This window comes from Giraffa tippelskirchi, chromosome 13, assembly GCF_054371585.1.
Source record: "Giraffa tippelskirchi isolate mGirTip1 chromosome 13, T2T-mGirTip1v1.2.pri, whole genome shotgun sequence".
NCBI classification, from domain to species: Eukaryota; Metazoa; Chordata; class Mammalia; order Artiodactyla; family Giraffidae; genus Giraffa; species Giraffa tippelskirchi.
Window position 1 is genome coordinate 21377581 of NC_137287.1, and position 25431 is coordinate 21403011.

At 44.6% G+C, this 25431-nt stretch overlaps 1 protein-coding gene and 1 long non-coding RNA gene across 2 annotated transcripts in view; both read right to left on the reverse strand.

Annotated features, from left to right (window-relative positions):
• HS3ST2 (heparan sulfate-glucosamine 3-sulfotransferase 2) overlaps window positions 1–25431 on the reverse strand; it is a 112941-nt gene that overhangs the window by 38592 nt on the left and 48918 nt on the right. The gene's annotated exons all lie outside the window — the stretch shown is intronic.
• Window positions 12471–25431, reverse strand: part of LOC145531627 (uncharacterized) — a 34733-nt gene continuing 21772 nt past the window's right edge. The window contains exons 2-3 of the long non-coding RNA XR_014072608.1: window positions 13103–14601; window positions 12471–12805 (exon numbers count right to left, since the gene is read on the reverse strand). This is a non-coding gene — a long non-coding RNA (uncharacterized LOC145531627). The remainder of the gene's footprint in view (window positions 12806–13102; window positions 14602–25431) is intronic.

Here is a 25431-nt window from a genome sequence, read left to right on the forward strand (position 1 = left end):
AATTCTGCTTGATCACCTCTTAATTGAGAAATCATGGGTAAGTTATTTAGCCTCTGAAAACCTCAGTTTTTTCATCTGTTAAGTGGGGCCAATTATGGTGCCTACTTCTTAGGATTATGGTAATAATTAAGGGTGAGAATAGATGAGCATTAAAGGTGTTTCACACAATGTCTGGCAAGGCTTCCAAAAAAAAGGGGGGACAAACAAAGATGTAGTGCTTTTGCATTATGAGATTCCAAGGAAGAGTCTTGTTCCTCATGCAAGCAACAGGGAAGTCATGCACTGAAGGAAGATGTATGAGGCTGAGTTCTCTGTAAGGAGCCCTGTAATGACCAGAAAAAGCAGTCACAAAGAACATGTATATTGTCTACTGTGTTGTTTATAAATAATTTGCTTATCAAATACTCTCAAAGGAAAATGTGAGAAAAACTGTTTAAAAGTATGATCGCCTTATGGTTGAAAACATTTTCTTGGTTTTCAGTGAAAAAGAAATAAAGCAATGTTCCTTTAAGAAGGAAATCCTTTTAGAATATCCCAAAGTCAGATTATTACTACAATTATCTAATGCTGTTGTAATTGTCAGAGAAGGCAATGGCACCCCACTCCAGTACTCTTGCCTGGAAAATCCCATGGACGGAGGAGCCTGGTAGACTACAGTCCATGGGGTCGCTAAGAGTCGGACATGACTGAGAGACTTCACTTTCACTTTTCCCTTTCATGCACTGGAGAAGGAAATGGCAACCCACTCCAGTATTCTTGCCTGGAGAATCCTAGGGACGGCGGAGCCTGGTGAGCTGCCGTCTATGGGGTCACGAAGAGTCGGACACGACTGAAGCGACTTAGCAGCAGCAGCAGCAGGTCATGTCCATCTCTTTGTGACCCCATGGACTGTAGCCCACCAGGCTCCTCTCTCCATGGGATTTCCCAGACATACTGGAGTGGGTTGCCATTTCCTTCTCCAGTAATCTTCTCCACCCAGGGATCGAACCCATGTCTCCTGCATTGGGAGGCAGACTCTTTACCATTGAGCCACCAGGGATCTCTCATATGTCAACATTTTTTTAAGGAGTAGGCTGTCATATAAATGTAACTAATTATTATTTAATCCCAAGCTTATGTGAAAAGTAATTTTCTGATTAGCAAGGTGGTAAAAAGAGAGATGTCAGAAGCTTTTTTTTTCCTTTCTGATTGTACAAGATTGTTATGGAGAAGACATGGATTTTTCCTTACTATATCAAGAATCTTGACATGGAGTCCGGCAGTCACTATTTAACTGCTATCAAACCTAAGAATCAGGGCTCCTCAGGTAGTGCCAGTAGTAAAGAACTAGCGGAGACGTAAGAGATTCAGGTTCAATCCCTGGGTGGGGAAGATTCCCTGGAGGAGGAAATGGCAACCACTCCGGTATTCTTGTCCGGAGAATCTCATGGAGAGAGGAGCCTGGCAGGCTACAGTCCATGGGGTCACACAGAGTTGGACGCAACTGAAGCTACTTAGCAGAATCTTGACATGGGAGAAGGCAGTCACCATGTAACTGCTATCAAACCTAAGAATCAAAAGAATCAACCTAAGAAAAGCCATGGCTTCAGAGGCAGCTCTTTAATCTGTTTTATTTTTAAAGAAATTTTTTTTTTTTGTCAGAAGTCCATTATTTCCCAGAAAAATTTTATAAGTTATTCCCCAAATCTCAGGTCTCATCCCACCTCCTAACTGTTTTAAAAACCTGCGGAATGTGTCAAGCATGACCCCACAGGAAACAATTTCAGTGCAGTGAAAGTTCGGGCCTGAGTTCTGATCCAGTCTCCATCACTCACAATCAGGGCACATTTAACAAAGCACTCCAACTCTGAGTCACTTTCTACACATAAGAAGGGAGAAAGTAATATATTTGTACAACGGATAATTTAAAATGTAACATGTTAAGTCTCAGCTTGACTGGGCTAAGAAACGCAGCCGAGATAGCTGGTAAAACGTGATATCTGGGTGTGTCTGTGAGCCTGTTTCTGGAGGAGATTAGCATTTGAATCAGTGGACTCAGCAAAGAGAGCAAATCTCTCGTTACTGCCAAGGTGCTAGAGCATCATCCTGTGCGCTGAGAGTGCAGATGAACAAAAAGATGAGGAAGGGCAAATTAATTCTCTTCTTGAGCTGGGACATCCATCTTTTCCTGCCCCTGGAAGTCAGGGCTTCTGGTTCTCAGACCTTTGGGCTCAGACTGGGATTCACACCATCAGCTCCCCTGGTTCTCAGGCCTTCAGACGTGGACTGGATTCCACCACCTGTCCCAGGCCTCCAGCTTGCAGACAGCAGATGGTGGGACTTTTGAGCCTCTGCAACCACGTGAGACAATTCCTATAATAAAACTCCTTTTATATATAATCTATATATATCCTATTGGTTCTGTTTCTCTGGAGAAGCCTGGCTGATACAGTCTCTCACAGGGCTTCTGTGAGGGTTAAATAAAGTGTATATAATGTGGCTGCACAGTACCCTACATGTGATCATTGAAGGATTTGAGGGAGCAAGGTCACCAGCCGCAGGGCTGGGAAGGGCGGGCAGAAAACTGAATGTAGAATGAAAAGTTTGAGGTCACCACTGGGGAACAGAGAGAGGGCATCACAAGGCTCACAAACCGCTCGGAAGTGCTCAGGGCTTTAAGGAAGTGTGGGATCCATAATTCAACAGTGGCATCGGCACCATAGGAACATCTTTCAAAAGTGAGGAATAAACCAGCAAAGGAGAGGGGAGCAAATGTCTCCTTGCCTTCTTGCGTACATGTTCAGTTGCTCATGTTCGACTCCTTGCAATCCCCTGGACTGTAGTCTACTAGGTTCCTCTGTCCATGGGATTCTTTAGGCAAGAACACTGGAGTGGGTTGCCATTTCCTCCTCCAGGGAATCTTCCCAATCCAGGGATCAAACCCACGTCTTCTGTGGCTCCTGCATTGGCAGGAAGATTCTTTACCACTGAGCCACCCGGCAAGTCCTTGAATTCTTGAGGTGTTTTTTTTTTTTTTTTCTTAAATTTTATGAAGCAGAGATCACATTCTGGGCATAAAAGTACCTGCATCAGGTCCATGACCCAAAGTTGTGCAAACTGTTTTCCCAGGGGTTCCAGTCAAGGGAGAAACAGGGTGGAATCCAGTTATCACCAGGTTACTTAGTGTCTCCTGTGCAGCTGGTTTACCGGGAGTGATGCCTGTTTTGCAGGAGGTGGGTAGTGACCGTGGGCTTAATACAGGGGGGTCCCTTGACCATGGTTTGGACCAAATGTGGCTCCTCAAAGGCAGGCTATCCAAGCCTCATGTCCAAGGGAGTGATATGAACCCCCTTACCTTATAGGTCCCTTCCCCTGTATTTTCCCAGAAAGATTTTTGCCTATTAGTATCAGAGAGAGGGGGGAGAGAGAGAGAAGCTCTATTTCAGTTTGTTTATTGCTCTAAAGCATCTGTTACTTTGCTATGTTGTGCAGGGAAACTTGGCATCTCATATTCATAAACCGGGCTGTTTTGGGTTTAATTGTGTAGCTAACTTGAGCTATAAAATGGGATCTGTGGTGGCCTGGGAAGATTTTCGAGGGAGAAGCAAATGAACCTCCAGGGCTACTGTACTTAGAAGATAATCATGTGTTAACTCCATCCCTGTAAGGGATGAATATGTAGCTCTCGGTCTTGGGTGTGAGGGAGCCTGGGTCCCCACCGGAGTCACAAGACAACAGCTGATTTCTGATGACCTGACCCTGGGAGACAGCCAGGCTGGGCCAGAGGTGGTCTATCAAAATCTCTGAGTCCCCAGCTTTTGGCAACCAGACAGGATTGATCCGGTGACTGTGGGCCAGACCCTCATTTTTAAAAAATTCATTTACTTTTGGCTGTGCTGGGTCTTCGTTGATGCGCAGGCTTTCCCTAGTTGTGGTGAGCAGGGATTGCCCTCTTGTTGCAGAGCATGGGCTCTAGGCGCTCGGGCTTCAGGAGTTGCAGCTCTCAGGCTTTAGAGCACAAGCTTAGTTGTTCTGCAGCATGTGCGATCTTCCTGGACCAGGGATCAACTGTGGCCCAGACCTTCTTCTTGGTGTTGTACCCAAGGACCTCATTTCTTCCTGACACCATGGCTAGGTTGTTGTTGTTCAGTCACTTAGTCATGTCTGATTCTTTGCAACCCTATGAACTGAAGCTCGCCATGCTTTCCTGTCCTTCACTATCTCCTGGAGTTTGCTCAGATTCATGTCCACTGAGTCAGTGATGCCATTGAACTATCTTATCCTCCGTTGCCCCCTTCTCCTCCTGCCTTCAATCTTTCCTAGCATCAGGGTCTTTTCCAGTGAGTCAGTTCTTTGCATCAGGTGGCCAAACTATTGAAGCTTCAGGTTCAGCATCAGTCCTTCTAATGAACATTGAGGGTTGATTTCCTTTAGGACTGACTGGTTTGATTTCCTTATGGCTAAGTGGGTGCTGTGTTTTAGGGAAGGGTCCCCATTTTATCCCCAGTAGAGGAGCATCTCTGGTAAAACTCTAGAACAAATTGGAATCTACAGGTACACACAATGAGGCCGCTCTGGTAAAAAGGGAAATTTTAAGGTAAGAGCCCCAAGTTCAAATGTTCTGTTCTTCGTAGGGTTTTCTTAGCTTCTCTCAGTTCCCTCTTAAGAGACTGTGGACTGACTTAGCCTCTGAAAAATTTTACTGTATTTGAGGCTTAGAGGAAAAAGAGTAGGTAGGCTTTCTTCAAGCTATTTCTCACAGACCCTTAAATTAAAGAGGCAAAAAATGGAGAAGCGATTGGTACTGTGTCCTGTAAGAGTGAAAAAACACAATTGTCTATGTCTGAAGGTGCATCTAGCAATAAAGAATGACAATCAAGGTAGATGTTGAGATGGATCAAATCCTGCCTAATTTCTTACAAGGGATAAAGGTGATAATAGATACTTTCCCCTCCATTTTACAGGTGGAAAAACTGAGGTAAGGGAAGTTACCTGAGGTCATCCAGCTCAAAAGTGGCAGAGGTTTGACCTCAGCTCTGTCTGACCCAGTGCCTGCCTTGGAGGGTGAAGCTGCAGGACCTGGGATCCAGGGAGGAGACATGAGATGCGAAGCCCCTTCTACTACAGAGTCCTGGCCAATGGACCAGTGAGACTCCCTGTGTCCTCTTGAAGAAGCATGGTGAATAAAGTCTCTACATTTCCTTCCGTCTTGGCAGGAGCTTCAGTTTAGAGTCAGATGAACTTGGGATTTGAAGCTCAGCTCAACATTTTACTAGTATGTTCTTAGGCAAGTTACTGAACTTCTCTGTTCCTCAGGTCTCTTATCTATAAAATGGAGATGATAATAGTAATAGCTCAGAGGGTGGTTGTTGCAAGGATTAAATGAGATAATATAATGAGATAGATCACAGGAAGCCCTTAAGATGGTCCCTGACATGTAATAAGCACTTTGTGTTAGATGTCAAGATTAATTAATTACATGGTGACGTTTGGGCCAAACATGGCTCAGCTTCCTTCCTGACGCTGTGTTTCTTCCTCTGTTTCTGTCTCTGTGGTTTGCCCAGAAATGGAGCCCTTATCCCACCTGGTGCTGGTCCCACCTGTTGCTTCAGGAAACAGGTCTGGAAACCACTCTCTGGCTTTTCTCAAAAGAGGGCAAGGCAGATCCAGAACCTCTCTGTGGGGTGCCCCAACTTTTCCTGCAGGTTCAAGGACTGGTGGGAACTTTTGGCATGCCTGCTTTTGGTCTTGTGTTCAAGAGGCATTTTTCAAACTAGCTTCATCAGGAATACAAGTAGAAATTATATTTTCACTTCTACCTACATCTATTTTTTAAATTCACTTTAGAATCAGGAAGTAAAGAGGGCTGTGATGAAATGCTAACCTCTAATCTCAACCAAAGGGAAGCATACAATTCAACTATCATCTAATGTTTACTCCTTAAGCCAAAAAAAAAAAAAGGAAAGGAAAAACCCAGTTAAGTGGTTATTCCAGCCATTCCCGTGACTTCCTGAGATACCTCACTTCATTATTATTATTACTGTTTTTGACAGTGTTAATTGTGATGCCTTGAACTTCCCATCTATCATCTATGACATAGGCAGGCCTTCCAGGAACAGCTCTTCTGGAATAGCTTTTCAGTTACTTCCTAGACCTCCAGAGAACTCCTGAACCCAGGGAATATTAACCAGTGAGAACTCCCACGAAGGCCCCTGTCTGAATCCAACACCCGGCCCCACACAACTGCCTTCAGCACCCAGTGCTGGCTGCTGCACCCAAACAACAAGCAAGATGGGAACACAAACCCATCAACAGACAGGCTATCCACAGACACTCCAAAATGCACCAAGTCACATAACCCTGCCCATCAGAGGGAAAAAAACTCACCTCCACCCATCAGAATGCAGGCACAAGTCCTTTCCAACATGAAGCCTACACAAGCCACTGGACCAACTTCACCCACCGAGTGCAGAGACCAGAGCAAGAAGAACTATATCCCCACAGCCTGGGAAAAGGAGACCTCAAACACAGTAAGTTAGATAAAATGAAAAGACAGAGAAATACCATGCAGATGAAGAAACAAGCTTAAAAACCCACAAGACCAAATAAACAAAGAAGAAATAGGCAAGCTACCTGAAAAAGAATTCAGAATAATGACAGTAAAAATGATCCAAACACTTCTATCTTAGAACTCTCGGGTCCAGGTAAAACTGTTCTTTTCCCTCAACCCTTGTCCACTAAACCAGTCTTTTTAAAGTTTCCTCTGGCCTCTCCAACATATCTGACTCTCTCTTAGAGGGTATGAAACCCTCTGCCTTGCTGGGCTGATGTTCTGGGCAGCAGCTGCCTGATGCAGGAAGGCTGGGGAGCACCCACTAAGTGTCTTCTGTCACTTTCTCTCAGCCTGTGACTCTCAGAGAAGGAAGCATAAATGGTCAATGTGTTTGGGAATTGGTGTCTTTTTGCAGTTTATAATATTCTGCAAACGCTATAAAGCAATCTGAATTTGCCTGAAATGGAGCATATGGTTAGCAGGATTGTTGCTATGGTCTGGGAATCTTAATGCTGCTGAGTTCACCTCCCTCGCTGATCCTAAGACTCTCTTTGGAAATCCCACATATGCTCTTTTTTAAGTGAAGTCAGAAATAAAGATTTTCATGTGAACGTTCTCAATTATAAAATTTTGGCACATGTTTTTAAACAACATCAACAGCTACTGAAAACACAGGAAGAACCAAACCAAATGTGTTCTCTGACACTACAGCCTACTGATGGCCAGTTTACAACCTGTATAAACCTTAGGCCACTGGCATGTTTTTGGTTTTATCAGATGTTTATGAAAGACCAATTAAGTGCCAAGAACTTGAGATGTTTCGAGAAAAGAAGTGTGCATAAGACCCACAGTTCTTGCTACTACAGATCCTGCAAATAAGTAAATTAAGGCAAGAACCTAAGGCATCAGTTTCTGAGATGCTATGAAGTGTCTTCAGCTTCACAAGGTCACTGGGAACTTTCGGTCCTCATTTTGCTGAGTGGTTACGATTTTACCATGGAAGTCAGCTGCCCCTATGTAAATGTGTGTTCCTACTTCTGTGGGCTTCCTGCAGGCTCTGCTCTCTCTCAGCTTGGTTTGACTTGATCCTTCCCACTCTGACATGGGTGGACATGCATCCTGGTACCCTCTTTAGAGCACAGAGAGGGCTAGTAACTGAGGGACACAGAGGAAAGGGGTAGAGATAGTGCAAGGGCAGAACCTGAGAGCAGGGCTTAGAGCTTGCAGTGTTCATGTGGATCCTGACATCTGCCCTCCTGACAGCACGATGTCTGCACTGCCCACCAAGACTAGAGCACCAGCGAGGGAAGGGACCCAGAATGGCACTGAGCACCTGTTGAGGTCACAAAATCATCAGGAGTCCTCATGTCTGCTCCTCCCAACAGCCCTACAGAGGACTTGCTTTGTTATTCATATTTTGCAGACAAGCACCCTGAGCATAGATGAGGTAACCGACTCTTTGCAACCCCAGGGACTGTATAGTCCATGGAATTCTCCAGGCTAGAATACTGGAGAGGGTAGCCGTTCCCTTCTCCAGCGGTTCTTCCTAACCCAGAGATCGAACTGGGGTCTCCTGAATTGCAGTCGGATTCTTTACCAACTGAGCTATTGGGGAAGCCCAAATTCTTTCCCTAGATCATAGAATTAGCAGCTGGCAGAGCCAGGATTGAACTGAGGTCTGTCCCTTGGTTGCAAGTTACAGAAGCTCAACTCAAACAATACGGGAACTTATGGCCACACACACTTTGGAAGTCCAGTGACTCAACAGGTTTCAGGAACATCCAGATCTAGGGATCAAATGTGTTGTTGGGATTCTGTCTCCATCACTTGGCTCTGTTGTCCTTGGTATGCTGGCCTCATGTTGCAGACCGCTCCCTCCATGTGACTGGCACAGATGTCCATTGGCACAGCATGAGATCCCAGAGGAAGAGAGATTGATTTCTACTGGAATCCATATATCATATCTTAGGGATGTTTTGATTGGCTCAGTTTGAGTCACATGCCATACCTGAACAAACCACAATGGCCAAGGGATAGAGTTGCCTGATTGGCCAGCCGAAGTCATGTGCCCAATCAGCCGACAGGGTCTGATCTACTCCTCATCAGTATCACATGGCACAAGGTGAAGTCAAGGTCTGGTACCAGCCAAAGAGGGGAGTGGATGCTGGGTGAGCAAAACCAAGAGAGGTTGTCTATACTTCTCATCACTTCATGGCAAATAGATGGGGAAACAGTGGAGCCAGTGACAGACTTGATTTTTCTTGGGCTCCAAAATCACTGCAGATGGTGACTGCAGCCATGAAATTAAAAGATGCTTGCTCCTTGGAAGAAAAATTATGACCAACCTAGACAACATATTAAAAAGCAGAGACATTACTGACAAAGGTCCATCTAGTCCAAGTTATGGTTTTTCTAGTAGTCATGTATGGATGTGAGAGTTAGACTATAAAGAAAGCTGAGTGCCGAGGAATTGACGCTTTTGAACTGTGGTGTTGGAGAAGACTCTTGAGAGTCCCTTGGACTGCAAAGAGATTCAACTAGTCCATCCTAAAGGAAATCAGTCCTGAATATTCATTGGAAGGACTGATGCTGAAGATGAAACTCCAATACTTTGGCCACCTGATGAGAAGAATTAACTCATTTGAAAAGACCCTGATGCTGTGAAAGACCAAAGGCAGGAGGAGAAGGGGATGACAGAGGATGAGATGGTTGGATGGCATCACTGACTCAATGGACATGAGTTTGAGCTAACTCCGAGAGTTGGTGATGGACCAGGAGGCCTGGCGTGCTGCAGTCCATGGGGTCGCAAAGAGTTGGACACGACTGAGTGACTGAACTTAACTGAAATGATACTTCTCAGATGGCAACCCTGAGAAATTTCCTGGGAAATCCCATGGACAGAGGAGCCTGGCGGGCTACAGTCGATGGGGTTGCAAAGAATCAGACACAACTTAGCGACTAAACAACAGCAACAACAACACTTTCTAACATCAAAGCTTTTCTCACACATTTTTATTGGAAAGAATACAAATCAAGTTAGGAGACTCAGCAAATGTGAGCCTTTTCTCATTCATGGGATTACTCTTTAATATCTAGGTTGGCAGAATGTCCTTAAATAGTCCTGTAGGCTGTACTCTATGCTGTATGGAGCTTTGTGGGGGCTGGAGGGAGGGGTGGGTTTCCTTGTTCTCTCTCACCGTGACCCATCCAGTTCATGGCTGGCAATCAGGAACTGTCTCCCAGACCAACAGCCTCTAAGCCTGTCTGGGATGCTTGGCCCGGAAAGATTCCCTGACCTTGATGGTGGAAGATAAAAGTGGTTACCTTACCCACTCTGGGAGCCCAGGGAGAGATTTCAGACTCAGACACATTTGGAGGAAGGATTCAGCACTGGAGCTGCTACCTCCAGATTAATTTACACTCTACCGGCCCCCAGAGAGGCTGATAGACTGATGGATGGCGATGCCTGCTGGGTGTGCAGCCGCATTAATGCTGCCACAAACTCAGCTCATTAGCTCCGAGTTCTTCTCCTTCCTCACCACACCTTGGACACAGTTAATCTCGCGTAAAATGGGGCCGGCTCCTAGGGGCCATGTGCACTCAACAGCAGATCCCTGGGGTGGATGCCCAGCTCAGCTACCAACACAGCAGAGGGTGCTCAGTGCCCTGCCTTCATCCACCATCTGTCTTCACCCTTACCAGTGTATGGCGCAGGTCACACAGGATGCCAGGCAAGAAACACACTCCACACAAGGAACTCAATTACCTCAGTAACAGTTCTGAGGACAAAACTCAACATCACAGTTGATGTAGCCCACAGGGGATTAGGCACATAGTGTCTCCTAAGCCTACCAGACGCTAAAACTCTTGGTGGATTCTGTTGGAATCCAAAGAAATAATCAGTCAAACTGGTCATTTGCTCAGAAAGCAGAGCCCGAGAGTGTAGGCAGAGCCCAGGTAATCTGCGTCAACGGTGCCAGGACTGTCTACACAGATAACCTTGGCTCTGGCTGAGGAAGGCTGGCACTCAGCTTGTGAAAACAGAGCACAAAGTGGCCAACTGAATTTTTCACCTATTCTCCCCCAAAGACTGGCAGGAATATATAAATAGGGCTTCGGGCAAATGTCAGGAGACCTTCTGCACCCTTCCCCCCCTTCTCTGACTTTATCTCTCACCATTTCTCCTCTCTTCACTCTCCTCCAGGTTCACTGGCCATTTTGCAGTGGAACACGCCAGGCTCACTCCCACCTCAGGGCCTTTGCACGTGCTGTTCTCTGCATGGAAAGCTCTTTCCTCAGAGCTCTATGCCTCCCTCACCTTCTTCAAGTGTGCACTCTGCGCCTTCTCAGGGAAGACCACCCTAAGGACAGTTGCAGCACCTTCCCCCAGCACTCCTTACCTGCAGGTGTTCATTTTTCTCTGCCACTTTCTAACATACTCTATAATCTACTAATTTCTGTCATTTGGATCATGTTATTCCCCTGCTTGATATCCTCAAGCAGTTCTCCATGGCTCATGGGTCACCCACAGGGTGGGGTGATGCAGGTGGTCATTGGGCTCAGCATTAATTAACATCGAATTGTAGACCAAAAAGTTTAACTCCTCCCACTCTCCCCCGCTTAGTCAAGGACAGAGTCTCAGTCGATGTCAGCATGTCTCCAATGTGTCCTCCATCTTTTACAGAGAGAGAGCAAGTCTCAGGCTCTGAGCTTTCAGCAGGCAACAGTGTCTAATCAGAATTAAAGAACATCATTTTGTTTTTACTTTATTTATTTATTTGACAAATGATACCAGTTTTCCATGCACCGGTGATAAAAAGTGTATTTTCCAAATAAATTTAAGTAGAAAACCCAAGTACCTGATACAAAGAAAATCATGAAGGGGCTACATGACAGAGGTTTAAGAAATTGTAATGTATACGACAGATTCGAAATATCCTTCAACAGTATGTTGAGTCTTCCATGATCTGGCACTTGGTTCATTTTTTCTCCTCATGGACTTGACTCTGGAAATGCAGGAGTATTCACGATGCCCCTGGCATTCTGTGCAGTTTCACACATATGGATGCTGAATGGGCCTCCCAGCACTGTCTCCTGGGTGAACTCTAACCATTCAGAAGTCAGCATCAGCATCACCACCTCTGGGAAGCCCCTTGCTATCCCTCTTTGCAAGACAGAAGTTATCCTTCGCTCCACTTTGTTACCTATCTTGTATAGCTGTACTGTTGCATGAATTACATGGCACTTGTTTGGAGAACAGTTCCTTGAGACAGCAGAGACTGCCCTCTTCATATTTCTTATGTACAGTGGCCAGTACACATTGGATGCCAAATAAATGTTGAGTGAAATACCATCTCATGGATACTCCACAGGATAACCCGATTGCCTGGCACTTGGGGTTAGGGATAAGTCTGGAAGGCAATCCAAGCTGATCCTGGCCTGCACCCTCCTCAGGGTAAGTCATGACCTCAGGACTTCCCCAGATTCCACTCCTCTGTTCAGGTGAGACTCTCCCAGCCCAGCGCATCCTCCCTGGTATACTGAGTAACCTGGCCAGCTGGGTGTGTCAGAGGGACCTCCATTTCCCTGCCCACTTATAACCACGTGCAGAGTCTTCAGTGAGAATCATACTCTTAATCTCTCTCACCACCCTGTAGTCACTTCTATAGTAAATGTTGATTTACTTATCTGGCAAGTTTGGAAGAAATAACCAGCCATGCTGGGGTCAGCAACCCTTCCTGAGCCCTGCCAGAACCAGCTATCCCCCCTAAAGGGCACTGCCACTTCTCTGGGCCATCAACACCAAGGAACAGTCTCTAGGGGATGCCCAGAGCTACTCCCAGCTCAGCAGTGACCAGGTGTGAGTCTAAGTCACCAGGGCCAGCGGCATGCTCTCGTGACCACACTCTCAGCCACCTTCATCAGTGACATAGCTGACCTTCTGATCACCATCTGTCTGCCTCTCGACTCAGCTGGTTCTGAACCTGGGAAGGGAAGAGAAGAATGCAATATTGTTCTCCTCCCCATCAGTTCAGGTCAGTTGCTCAGTTGTGTCTGACTCTTTGAGACCCCATGGACTGCAGAATGTCAGGCTTCCCTGTCCTATCACCAACTCCCAGAGCTTGCTCAAACTCATGTCCATCGAGTACCAACTGTCAACGGAGTAATAAGTAGGTCTACAGAAGCCAGAAGTCATGGGCTCAGGCAGAGGACCTGGGCTTGAGTTGTCAGGGAATCTGGAGCCAGGACCCAACTGAGTACGCTGTTGGAAAACTAAAGGACAGAGGCTGTATTTTACCCCCAGCACATACTGAAACACTCATGTCAAAGCCCCAGAGTCCCAGCCCCTTGGAAGGGATATGATTCAGGTGAGAATCCTGCCATGGCAAGAACCCACCCTTCTGGGTCCACTTGTCCCCCTTCTCTGCTTTCACCCTTCTGAGCCCCAATTCCAGCTGCTCATGGCCACCTCATCCTCCCTGTCTTTGGCATCCAGGGGTAGCAATTAAGGGCATGGGTCCCAGGGTCAGACTGACAGGCTGAGGCTTCATCAGCACCCCTTCCACTTACCACTGGCTGGACCAGCAGAGTGACACCATCTCCTGGGGTCTCAGTTTCCCCTTCTTTAAAACAGTGATAACAATGATACTGACTTGCAGGGTATAGGCTCAGCAAGGTGCCTGGCACATAGCAAATGCTCTGCCATTGTCAGCTGCTGTTATGATGGTCCCACTAGGGCATGTTTCTGCAGTCTTGGGCCTTATTGTTTCTTGTTTGTGTTTGGTACTGACCCTCCTACTGCAGCCATAGAGTCCTGTCCACTGCCTCCACCAGCCCTGGGGGAGCCATCCCACATGGTACAAGGATCAGGCAGGTCCCAGATTGTCCAGATACTGGGAAAGTTCTGGGTGTAAACCCTGGTGTGTATCTTTGGGAGACCTGAGGGACTCAGGACACTGCCCCTTTGGCACTAGTAGCGTCCTACTGGTTCAGTTTTCCGGGACCTGTGGGTACAGCAGGTCCCAGTACTTGTCCTGACTGTGACAGCTTCCAGCCCCAGCAGCTGCCTCTGCCAGTTCTCAGCCGTGATGTTCACAGTGAATAATGCCCTCTCCCAGACAGCATATGGCCTTGGCAGAGTCTGGCATTCAAGAGGCACTGACTCACAGCCATATGGGCTCACTGCCCAAACTACTCTGGCCAAGTTAGGTCACCCAGGGCAGCATGGGTTGGGGGACTTGAATGAGTGAACCAGGCTTGAGGGGAGCAGAGCGTGAGCCCCACTGGAAAGCCGGCTGGTGCAGTCATCAAGGAATAAATTCCCCCAAGTCCAAGAACATAGAGACTGGGAGTGAGAGAGGAACACTCCCCTTCCAGATTTTTCCACCTACTAGAAGTCAAGGGAGTAGCTTTCCAGGTTGGCTTACAGTCATTGTGAGATTGACTGTTTGCAAAAGTGGCTACAGTAACTCCCCTTCCTGTATGAACCCCTATGGTAGAGCCCACCCACAATGACGTTAAACTTGGCCACGTGACTTTCTTTGGCCAATAGGAGAGCAGCAAACGTGAAACGCAGATACTTGAAAATCACTGGTACACGGAGGCTTTCCTTGCTGCTTCCGGGGCCCTGTGGCCCCCATTCAGTACTGCCAGACTCATCTGCTGGAGGATGGAAGGCCGTGTGGAGATGGGACTCCCATCATCTCAGCTGTCCCGGACCAAGACACCAGGCAGCCCAGTCAACCCACTAGTTGGCCACAGATGCATGAGTGAGTCCAGCCAAGTTCAGGTGAGCCTGTCCCAGACAAGAAGGGGTTGTTCAGGTGAGCTCAGGCCAAATTGCCAACCTGCAGAGTCATTGAGCTTAATAAATGGCTGTTGTGTAAGTCACGATGTTTTGGAGTGGTTTGTTACACAACAAATGGAGACACATGGATTTTGTGTTGTCAGAGATAGCTAGATCACTGTGGCTTCATCCAGCTAGATTCTGGCATTTCTGTTCAGAACAATCCAGAATGACTGTTTAAAACATTCCAAGAACAAAGGAGCGATTATGAATTCAAAATGACCTGTACCAGAAAGAAAAAACTGTCACCCATTGCTCCATCACTTCCAGTCTAACTTATCTGTCTCCCAAAAGTTTTAGTTGGATGTAAGTTACAATAAGTAAAAATGGTCCAAGAAACTTGCCATTAAAGTAACATAGGATTTAATGGACACTGACATGCCTACCATGTGCCAGGCTTTGAACTTGGTGTTTTAAACATTCTCAGTTTCATTTGCTACCCTCCTTCTCTGCCCACTTAATAACCTATGAGACAGATTCTGCTTCTGCAAGTTATGAAGCCCAGGCTCAGAGAAGAGGCATGTTTTCTCTGGGAGTGGAGAAGCCAGGATTTGAAATCTGCTCTGCCAATTCAAACTCTGAGTGTTTTTCTGATACCACAGAATCCCTATTCCAGTGAACCTTTGTTTGACCACTACTTAAATGCCAGGTCCTTTTCTGAGTGCTTTACATAAACAATTTAATCCTCAACTCTAACCCAATGGGGTAGGAACTACTGTCACCATCACAGTATAGATGACAAAACTGAGGCATGGAGAGCTTAAGAACCATGCACACAGTTATACATCTGATGAGGGGTCGAATTGACACCAGGTCTCCCACCTCAAGAGCTCATTTTAGCCAAGTTGTTCAGTGTTAGTGACTGAAAGTCTGGAAGTCATTATATAAATAATGCCTTCTAATTTTGCCTCTTAGAAACTAACCAACACCAGGCTGGGAAGCAGATTGTCTTGCCAGTCCATGTTGTAGACTCTTTGGGATGAAGTTTGGGAGAATCTTATACTCTGGGGTCCAGAGCTGCCCCCTCCTCCATCCTCAGCTCCCTGCCCGGTGGAGGGTGCAAGAGTTGCCAATTCAGGCACCTCCATGGATCAGGCCAGTAACTGGTGAGTCACTGGGTTGGGTAGGCTGGTGGGGAACCCTTGGCTGCACATCTCATGTAAAAAAGGAAATCATTTTCCCCAGCTGATGTTAGCAAGCAGGAATATGGGTCCACTGTTTCTTAACTTTCCCATTTTTCAAGACAAGCCAGAGATTTAATTTTTTTCATGTGTTTTCATTTTTTAAGCTGGAACCCAATAAACATTTCTTTTCCTCCCAAAACATGTGAGCCAAACAAAATTTCTTTGAGCCAAATATTGCCCAAGAGTAGCATTTGCTATATTTGGTGGAGGAGATAAAACTCAGGGTAAATGACAATAAAAACCAGAATGAGTTTAAGGGGGAGCTTATCTCCTGGAAAATAAGTCTGGAATAATCATTTTTAGGGTCGATAAGTGAAGTGAAGGGTGGATTATTAAATAGTCTTTCACTTGGGTTTATCTCCAGGGCTGCCACTTGACATCCTAATACTCAGTTGACAAATCACAAGACTGTCCCATTTGTGTGCAGAGAGCAGATTTACAAGCCAAATTCTGAAATTTTCATCTCAGAGAGTCTGGTGTGCTACCGGGTCTTTAGGTATCTACAATAGTCTACAGATCTCATTTCCATCAACAATAAACACATTGTCTGGAGAAGTACAGGCACTATCTGCAATCATTCCACTGGTGCCCAACAAAATGTCTATATGCCTGGTCAGTTCCCTGCAGGGCTATTCCAGGCCTGCCTGCACCTCCTAGGTAAGTCTAGTCTGGATCTGGAAGTGAATCCTTGTCCCTGCCAGCATCAGAGTCTGAGCCACACAGGTTTCCAGCCCACGAGTATTGCTGATAGTGGCTGCTCTCAATGTAAGAGTCTTGCTGGCTTCCTTGGGGGACTTTGCCTCCAAAACCCAGCCCCCTGTGGGTGGAAGGATATTGGACTAGGTTCATTTATTCATCAAGTGTTTAGTGAGCACCTACTATGTGCAGGGCACTGTTGCAGAGTCCAAAGGTAGGCTGAACAGAAGAGACACAAATCCCTGCCTTCACAGAGATTGTATCATTGTGGGGAGGTGGACAATAAACAAGATGAATAAGCAAAACAGCATGTTAGAGAAGGTAAGTGCTAAGGAGAAAAAATAAAGCAGAGACATGGATGATGAAGGGTCAGAGGGATTAACATTTTACAAAGAGTGTCTGGGGATGGCTTTACTCAGAAGAGGAGAGTTTTATAGTAAGTAAGGGAGTGGGCATGAGGATCTTGGAGGAGAAAGCATTCCAGGTGGGGCAAACACAGGTGCATGACCCCTGAGGTGGCATTGCACCTGGTGTGTGCTAGGAACCGTGAGGAAGCCATGCTGCTGGAACAGACTAGCAGGGGAGGAGGTCAGAGGGACAAAGCAGAAAAGGCTGGATGTAGGACATGGGAGGTCATCGCAGGACTTTGAGAAGCAGAGCAGTAACCTAACCTGAGTTACGTTCGAGCAGACCTCACAGGCTACAGTGCTGGAAACAGACAGACGAGAGCAAAGGGCAAAAGCATGAATCAGTTGAGGCTACTGACAGTCATTCACAAAAGAGATGGTGGTGGCTTGGCAAGAGAGGGTGAGAAGTGGTCAGACTGGATACATCCAAATCCCCCAATTCTCGATCATTACTGACATTGCAAGTTTACTGGGCAATCCTGGTGGGCTTTGCTGGACCCCATGGATCCCCTGAAACTGTCTATAGAACACTGTTTTGTGTACTGTATATATCTGGGAGGGTCAGCACAGAACAGTACATTCCAGGGATTGCAAACTGCAATCAGATGGCCTGAACTCAAATTCTACATGAGCTCCTTACTCTCTTTGTAACCCCACACAAGCTTTTAAACCTTAGTATCCTCACCTGTGGGTTTCCATTGTGGCTCAGCTGTAAAGAATCCACCTGCAATGCAGGAGACCTGGGTTCGATCCTTGGATTGGGAAGATCCCCTGGAGAAGGGAAAGGCTACCCACTCCAGTGTTCTGGCCTGGAGAATATAGGACTGTATAGTCCATGGGGTCACAAAGAGTCAGACACGACTGAGCGACTTTCACTTTCCTCACCTGTAAACTCAGGGATATTAATAACCATGCCTACCTTGGTTTCAAGAATTGAAGGCTATATTTGTAAAACCCTTCATAGTAAGTATTCAATATACATTAGCTATTTTTATCCCATTTTTTTTCAAATGTCAGTAACCCAAATAAGGTTGAGACTAAGGCCTTCAACCTGATCCAGACCACATCTGGTATAAAAGGGCTCCTTTTTTTCCTCTGGCTTCAATTTTAAAAAGGTTGAAGATCTTGGGGTTTTAGCTTAGGCATGCCCTATAATCTTGTATCAGGAAACTGAGTCTTGGGTAGGCTAAAGTAATTTGCAATAACCTCCAAGATTACAGAGCTAGAAAGTGGCAGAGCTGGGTTTGAATCTACAGGTCTCTAACGTTAACCTTTCTTTATAATACCATGCTGCTTCCTGAATGTGATGAACAAAGATTTGTCCAGCAAGGCTGATGAGGGAGGTCTCTAACAGAAGGCAAAGTCAGAATCAGCCCTGCCTTACAGGGCTAGTTCTACAGAGACCCCCTTCTCCAGCTTCACTGGGCTTCTCTCTGCTTTTACAACAACATAAATCCCAGCTACAGGTCTCGCTGTGTAATACCTGTCAGGAAAATGCTAATTTCACTGTGAATCCCACTGCTGTTCAGATGATCACAAACAGGTCCATCAAAAATCCTCAGGGGACAGCATTTATAAGTGATTCCCTCTGTAGACTGTACCAATGGAGCCTCCTAAAACTGCTGTTTCATTAATGGGCCATCTTCATACTTGTTAATGTCTAATTACTGACACTAATGGGCTCATGTATTTTAAAAATGAAATTATGGGTTTTATTCAATTAGGAAAAGCACCAGATAAACTGCTGAATAAATCTAGCAAGGGACACAAAGGACTGCTAGTTAAATAGGCACCCCCAGCTCATGAGACCTCAGAATGCTGCAGCAGCAAAATTAACTCCAAAAATAAACAAATCAATGCCCGGGATTGTAAGACAGAGCACAGTTGTGGATGAATTCATCTTTAGATTAACAACAGTCCTGGGTATGGCCCAGGCTCAGAAATGGATCTGAAACTTAACTGCTGCTGACTGTAAAATATATCCTGACTTTGCATTGTCTGGCTGATTTACATGGAAATAACACATCGGATAAGTAAGAAAGAAAAAACAAAGATCCTGTAAAACCCCACCATGCAGAAATAAACATTATTAACAATGTGTTGCATATTCTTCAGATTTTCTACATTTCTATTTGTATGATTTTGTGTGTATATTTTCAAAAAGTAAACAGAATTACACTAAATTAATGTGATGTTCTATAACTTTCTAGAACTTGTTAACATATGAAGGACAGGGAAGCCTGGTGTGCTGCCATCCATAGGGTCACAAAGAGACAGACACAACTTATCAACTGAACAGCAACAATACAATGGATAATATTCCATGATAACAGCTTATATTTATATACTTCATTTCTTTAAACGGTTGTATAGTATTCCATATCCATCTCCAATATTGCATATTTGTTTGTTTACATTTTAAAACATTCAAACAAAACTATATTAAATATCTTTGAAGTTAAATAAGCATCTACTTTTTATTTCCTTGAATTTGTTTTCTAAAAAGCAGTTTCTGAATGTGACTGAATCTAAGACTTTTCAGCAAATAGCTGAGTTTTCTTCCAGAACAATTAGACCAATTGACAGGCATAATACTACTTCAGGAGGATATTTTCACATTTCCTAATTTCATCAGTGAAAAAGTACTATCACTATTTTACTTCCTTTTTTTCACAAAGTGCTACTGAGTTGAACACTTTTCTTTCATTTGTAGATTGTCCATTTGAATTTCTGCTTTACACATTGTTTTTTCATGCTCACTGCCCAATTTGTTATTAGAGTGTCTGTCTCTTCATTATTTGGAGAAGGCAATGGCAACCCACTCCAGTACTCTTGCCTGGAAAATCCCGTGGATGGAGGAGCCTGGTAGGCTGCAGTTCACGGGGTCGCTAGGAGTCGGACACGACTGAGTGACTTCACTTTCATGCATTGGAGAAAGAAATGGCAACCCACTCCAGTGTTCTTGCCTGGAGAATCCCAGGGACAGGGGAGCCTGGTGGGCTGCCATCTGTGGGGTTGCACAGAGTCGGACATGACTGAAGCGACTTAGCAGCAGCAGCAGCAGCTCATTATTTATATGTTATAAATCTTTACAAATTAAGGATAGTTAATGCTTGACTATTTGTGTTGCACATATCATAATCTACTTTAACTTCTGCTTCACTTTTATAATTTTTTTAGTGTACAAATGCTGTTACATTTTTATATGGTCCAGTTTCTTAATACTTTCCTTTATGTTTTCTGTCTTGGTGTCATGCTAAGAAAATTTTGACCATTCCATAGTCATAAAGTGGTTTTATTTTTAGCATTTAACTCTGTAAGCATGTTGAGACATTTTGATATATGTGAGGGAAGAACTATCTTCCAAATGGCTACCCAGTTATCCCAATACTATTTCTTAAATAAGTCTTTCCCACTGATTCAAGTGTCACATTATTATATAACAAGCTCAAATATTTTATGGATTTTTTATTCTACTCTATTGATCTTTCTTATAGCAGTACTATATTTTTAATTATTATAAACGTACACTATATTTTAATACAATCTTATTCTCCAATTCAAAATTTTCTCCAGTGTTCTCACCAATCTCCAGATGAACCTTAAAAGTCAAGATTTTTCTTTTTATTGGTGTTTCCATTTAACTGAATGAAAGGAATAGATTAATTTGAGGAGAGTTGACAACCAGCTATATGCCATGCCCTCCATCATTCAGGTGTTTGTTTGCATTATCTAGTAGAGTTTGATACTTCATACACATTCTTTCTGGGTGTTTATTTAAGTACTTAGCATTTTATTTCTGTCGTAAACAACCTTCCTCCCTGTGTAATATGTGTAACAATACACAATATTCTTAACTGGTTATTGTGTGTGTGTGGGGGGTAACTTCGCCTAGCCAAACTCTTCAAAACCTTCTTATTAGTTCCTAGACTGTCAATTGAGTCTCTGGTTTGGGGGCAGACAATATCATCATCTGCTAATCATGAAAAAAAAAATGACTTCTTTTCAGAATCTGTGTCTGGTTTCACTTTTTTCTTGTCTTATTGCATTGGCTATACCTGCCAGAACAATACTAAATAACTGCAGTGGGCTTTAAATGCCACTTAAACATAATGTAGAAATCTAGTCAGATAAATAAAAAACACTATCCACTAGTCCTAATTTAGTACTTTGTTTTCAGAAATGACACTGATTTCCATCAAAGCCTAATTTAAAAGCCATCCAGCTGATTGTGAATTTTTCTTTTTTTTTATCCACTAGAGTGCTTTAATTGTATTATGAAGTATCCTAATAAACCATTCCTGGAATTCTTGGAAGACATTCTATTTGGCTACAATAAGTACCCCCTGACAAATTCTCTAAGTATATATTTCTTTGTGTTAATTTAGCTGGATATTATTTGTTCCTTTATCATTCAGGTTTTCTGCATTTGTGCTCAGAATTTGGTATCAGGGAAATCCAGTTGCTTGTTAGTAAAATAAACATTATATTTTTACACATTTAGAATAGCATAAATTTTCAAGTTCCTTGAAGATTTGATTTAATTCATACATGGAATCTCTTTGGTCTAGCAGCTATTAGGGAGACATTATTTTCAAATACATTCCATGGTTGTTGGTATGTTTTCAGTTTTCTCCATCTTCCTGAGTCAATATTCTTCCCTGGAAAACCATTTGCTCAAACTAGGTTTTACCTTTTAATAAGTAAAATACATATATTTAAAATACAATATTTTAAAATCTGCTGTTTTGTCTTTCTGATATTGTGCATTCAAGTTTTCTCCCCCTACCCCCAATTTACCTATCCAGAGATCTGTTTTGCATTTCTTTAAAAAGCAGCACTTGGGTTTACTTACTAAGCATAATGTCTTGAGGGCCATGCTCCTAGAAGAAGTAGTAAATGTGTTATCTGTATGTACTCAGTCACTAGAATGGATATACCCAGGGCTATCTGCTCATCTACATCTCTCTTTCTGCAAGCAACCCTTTCACTTACAAGAGTGGCCCCTGCAGCCATGTTTGTACTGAATAGCTGCTGCTGCTGCTAAGTCACTTCAGTCGTGTCTGACTCTGTGCGACCCCATAGACGGCAGCCCACCAGGTTCCGCCGTCCCTGGGATTCTCCAGGCAAGAATACTGGAGTGGGTTGCCATTTCCTTCTCCAGTGCATAAAAGGGAAAAGTGAAAGTGAAGTTGCTCAGTTGTGTCCAACTCTTAGCGACCCCATGGACTGTAGCCTACCAGGCTCCTCCATCCACGGGATTTTCCAGGCAAGAGTACTGGAGTGGGGTGCCATTGCCTTCTCCATGTACTGAATAGCCTGACCTCCTAATCTGGACTGGACCAGGTACAGAGACACTTCGCTCAAACTACAGCAGTTAAGCAATCCTGGGAACTTGAAACTGAGAATCACACATACTAGTTAATGTTTGCCATTTACTCAAATAGGTAATTACTGCCTTAGTTTCTGGCTACAGTTCTTCTTGAGGTCCTGTCATCTTGCCTATATTTGGTTCTATGAAATATCCCTATAACTTTATAATAAATCACCCTTTTCTGCTTTACCTATTTTGAATGCTTCTACTCTTTTCAAGCGGATGATACTTGATTCAGACAATCACTAAGTCCAACATCCATCATATCACCACCTCCAGAAGTAGAGAAATTATATATTGGGCATGTTGGTGTGGCCCTGACTAAAGGGACAGTGTGAATCAGATGATGGTCAGTCCCTCTATATTCTTACTCTTGGGGTAATATTTATTTATTTACTTATTTATTTGGCTGCACAAAGTCTTAGTTTCAGCATGCAGGATCTTCGATCTTCATTGAGGTGTGCAGGATCTCTAGTTGTGGCATGCAAACTCTTAGTTGTAGCACGTGGGATCTAGTTCCTTGAACAGGGATCAAACCTGGGCCCCCTGCATTGGAAGCATGGATTCTTAGCCACTGAACAACCAGGGAAGCCCCTTATAATCTTACTTGTTAAGTTTATGGGTTATCTTGAGACTTCAACTTCCACCTGATTTACTAAAAGAACGTTTGTGCTATATATTTACAGTTACTCTGGTATTGAGAGTTTAGTTAAGCTACTCCATGGTATTGCTGCCTTGGTTGACATCCATTTTGTTTGGTCAAGTGGCCAGTGGGGGCCTTAATCGGACACTAGACTCTACATGCAATCATATGTCCTAGATAATAGCCCATAGAGTCATAAGCAAATGTAAGCTCCTCGTATGACTTCACCAACAGCCCCTCACCCTTCCCAAGGCCTTTTGCTTGTATGCCCTTTAGATAACACACATGTGGAACTTTTCAAAATCTCACTCTTTCTACTTCACATTGACCATCTGGCCTTAGCCTATGAACCCCAAATTACTCCACACATGGCCCCTAAAAAAGGCATATTTCCCAGTTCCTATCCCTCTCTCTGCCTGAACCCTACCTTGACTTCCCCATGTGGCCCTTGGAGGTGTGTCACATACTTCCTCCAGGACTGGTGAGTAATTAACTTCTCTGTTTCAGTTTTTCTTGTGGCCTTTTGTTGAACCTCCTCACTGTCCAGCACCCTGGGCTCCAGGTAACAAATGCGTATTTGTAACAAAGTCTAAAAACCTGATCACATGAGCTCTGATGAGGGGCTTTCCTACCAGTGAGGAACCCTGCCAAGCTCAACAGAAACCAAAACCAAAAGGGTTTAAATGAAGAGAGAATTTTTTGCCCCAAAATGGAAACACACAGACCCTGCTGGATCTGAGGGTTCGGATGATGTTCAGAGTTTGCCCCCTCTCTGCTCCTCCCAGTCATGACTCCCTGACAGTCTTATCCATGTGCCAGGGTCAAGCATCCTATCAGCCCAGCAAGTTCAGTGGAAAAATGAAGCTGTCCTGATGACTCTGGCAGGGAAGTCCTGCCACAGACACTAATGGTTCAGCTGGTACCTTGAACTAATTACCACGGGGAAGGGGGCTGGACAAGCAAGGATGTGTGACACCTGGAAGTGGATGTGGGGACAGAGATGCAAACAGCATACCTGTGATGGACAAAGCCGGATGGTAGTGCAGAGATCTTGGGATTCCTGTGGTGGGGATGAGTGGTTAATACATTGCAGAAGGCTTGACAACACACCTTCATCTTGAGGGCCCAAAGGCCTTCTGCCCCAAGTGAATTGTCACCTGTCAACTTCAAGTTGATGAGAGTAGGACGCTTGCACCAGGAAATTCTTAGGATACACTGGTATTGGCAGGTATGTTGAATTTTTTATTGGGCCACCCACATACACTGTTACTTTTGTCCCACTGCATCTTTAAAGGCATCCCAGGACACAGAAATCACCATCATCTGCTTTTTCTGCTTTTCTTATCAAGCTGATGGGGAAAGTAATAAAACCTAGCTAAATGGGGATACTGTAAATTCAAAAGGAAGCACTGTCATTTTAGCTAGGGCCATTTAAAAAATTGTACTTGAGCATTTCCTCAGCATCCACTGTTTTCCAAGCTGTGCTAGGTGTAGAGGATATTAGTATGGAACAAAACAGACCCACTTCCTGCTCTCATGATCTGCCTCTTGCATCCCCATAGGAGATGTTTCAAACCTTTACTCTCTTTTCTTCTTGGTGGTCAGCCTTGCTTAACTCCTTTAAAGATGAAAGCCAGCAGCTATACCTTGCTGTCCCCCAAACCCCATGCCCGGGAACATCAGAGACACGTGAGAAGACTGGTCCCCAAGCCAGCTTCCTGAGAATGGACTTGGATCAATGAGGACAGCTGTAGAAACCAGAATAGGTATCTTGAGTTCTGAATCCAAAATGATCCAACAGTCTAGGGTAGGTAAGCTCAAATGCTGCAGGAGCCAGGCAGGTAACAGAGATGTGTGAGATGGGAAGAGTGTAAGACAACTGATGCTAAACAGCTGGGATTCCAAGAATAACAGGAGCCTGGGTAGTCTGCCTTTAAAACACTGCAGGAGGCCCATCAGCCCCCTTCAACAAATCCACAGGCTGCATCTAGCTCCACATCCTACCCCTCTGCAACTGTTGCTGCCGACTCTCTTCAAAGAAACTAAGAAGAATCCTGCCTAAGGAGAAACATGGCCACACCAGTTACCTTTAGATCCTAAGACAAGAAGGCCTAGTAGGGCTGCTGGTGCATTCATTCATTTATTCATTTGCTGAGGACCAATTAAGTGCAGGGTGCTGTGCGGGGTACTGAGGACCAATTAAGTGCAGGGTGCTGTGCTAGGTATTGAAGCTACAGTCATAAATGAAGTCCCCCCATCCCCTAGCCCACTCCATAGAGCTCACATTCCCAAGGTAGGGGTAGAGACACAAGTTATGGAAATTAAACAAGTAAGTGAAATATGTCATGAAGAAAACACACAGATGGGAGAGGCTACTTTAGAAAGGTCTCTCTAATGGATATACTGGGCTCAGGTCTGAATGATGGGAGGGAATCAGGAATGGGGAGCGGAGAGCTCACTCTAGGAATCAAGTGCAAAGGCCCTGAGGCAGGAAAGGAGCTCAGCGGGTTCAGGAAGCAGAATGGACGGTGAGGGCGGTGTGAGCCAAAGGCCACAGAGGTCGACAATACCCAAGATCTTGGAGGCCATGGTAGGAGTTTTGCATTTTATTAAGCTCCATTGACCCACGACTCCAGGAAGGAGGCTCCCTCCCCAGCTCTGGACTAAAAACAAACTCGCGTTCAGATGATGGTGCAGTTGCCTATCTACTAACAAGCTAGAGGACCGAGGCTGGTCTGAGAATCCCAGT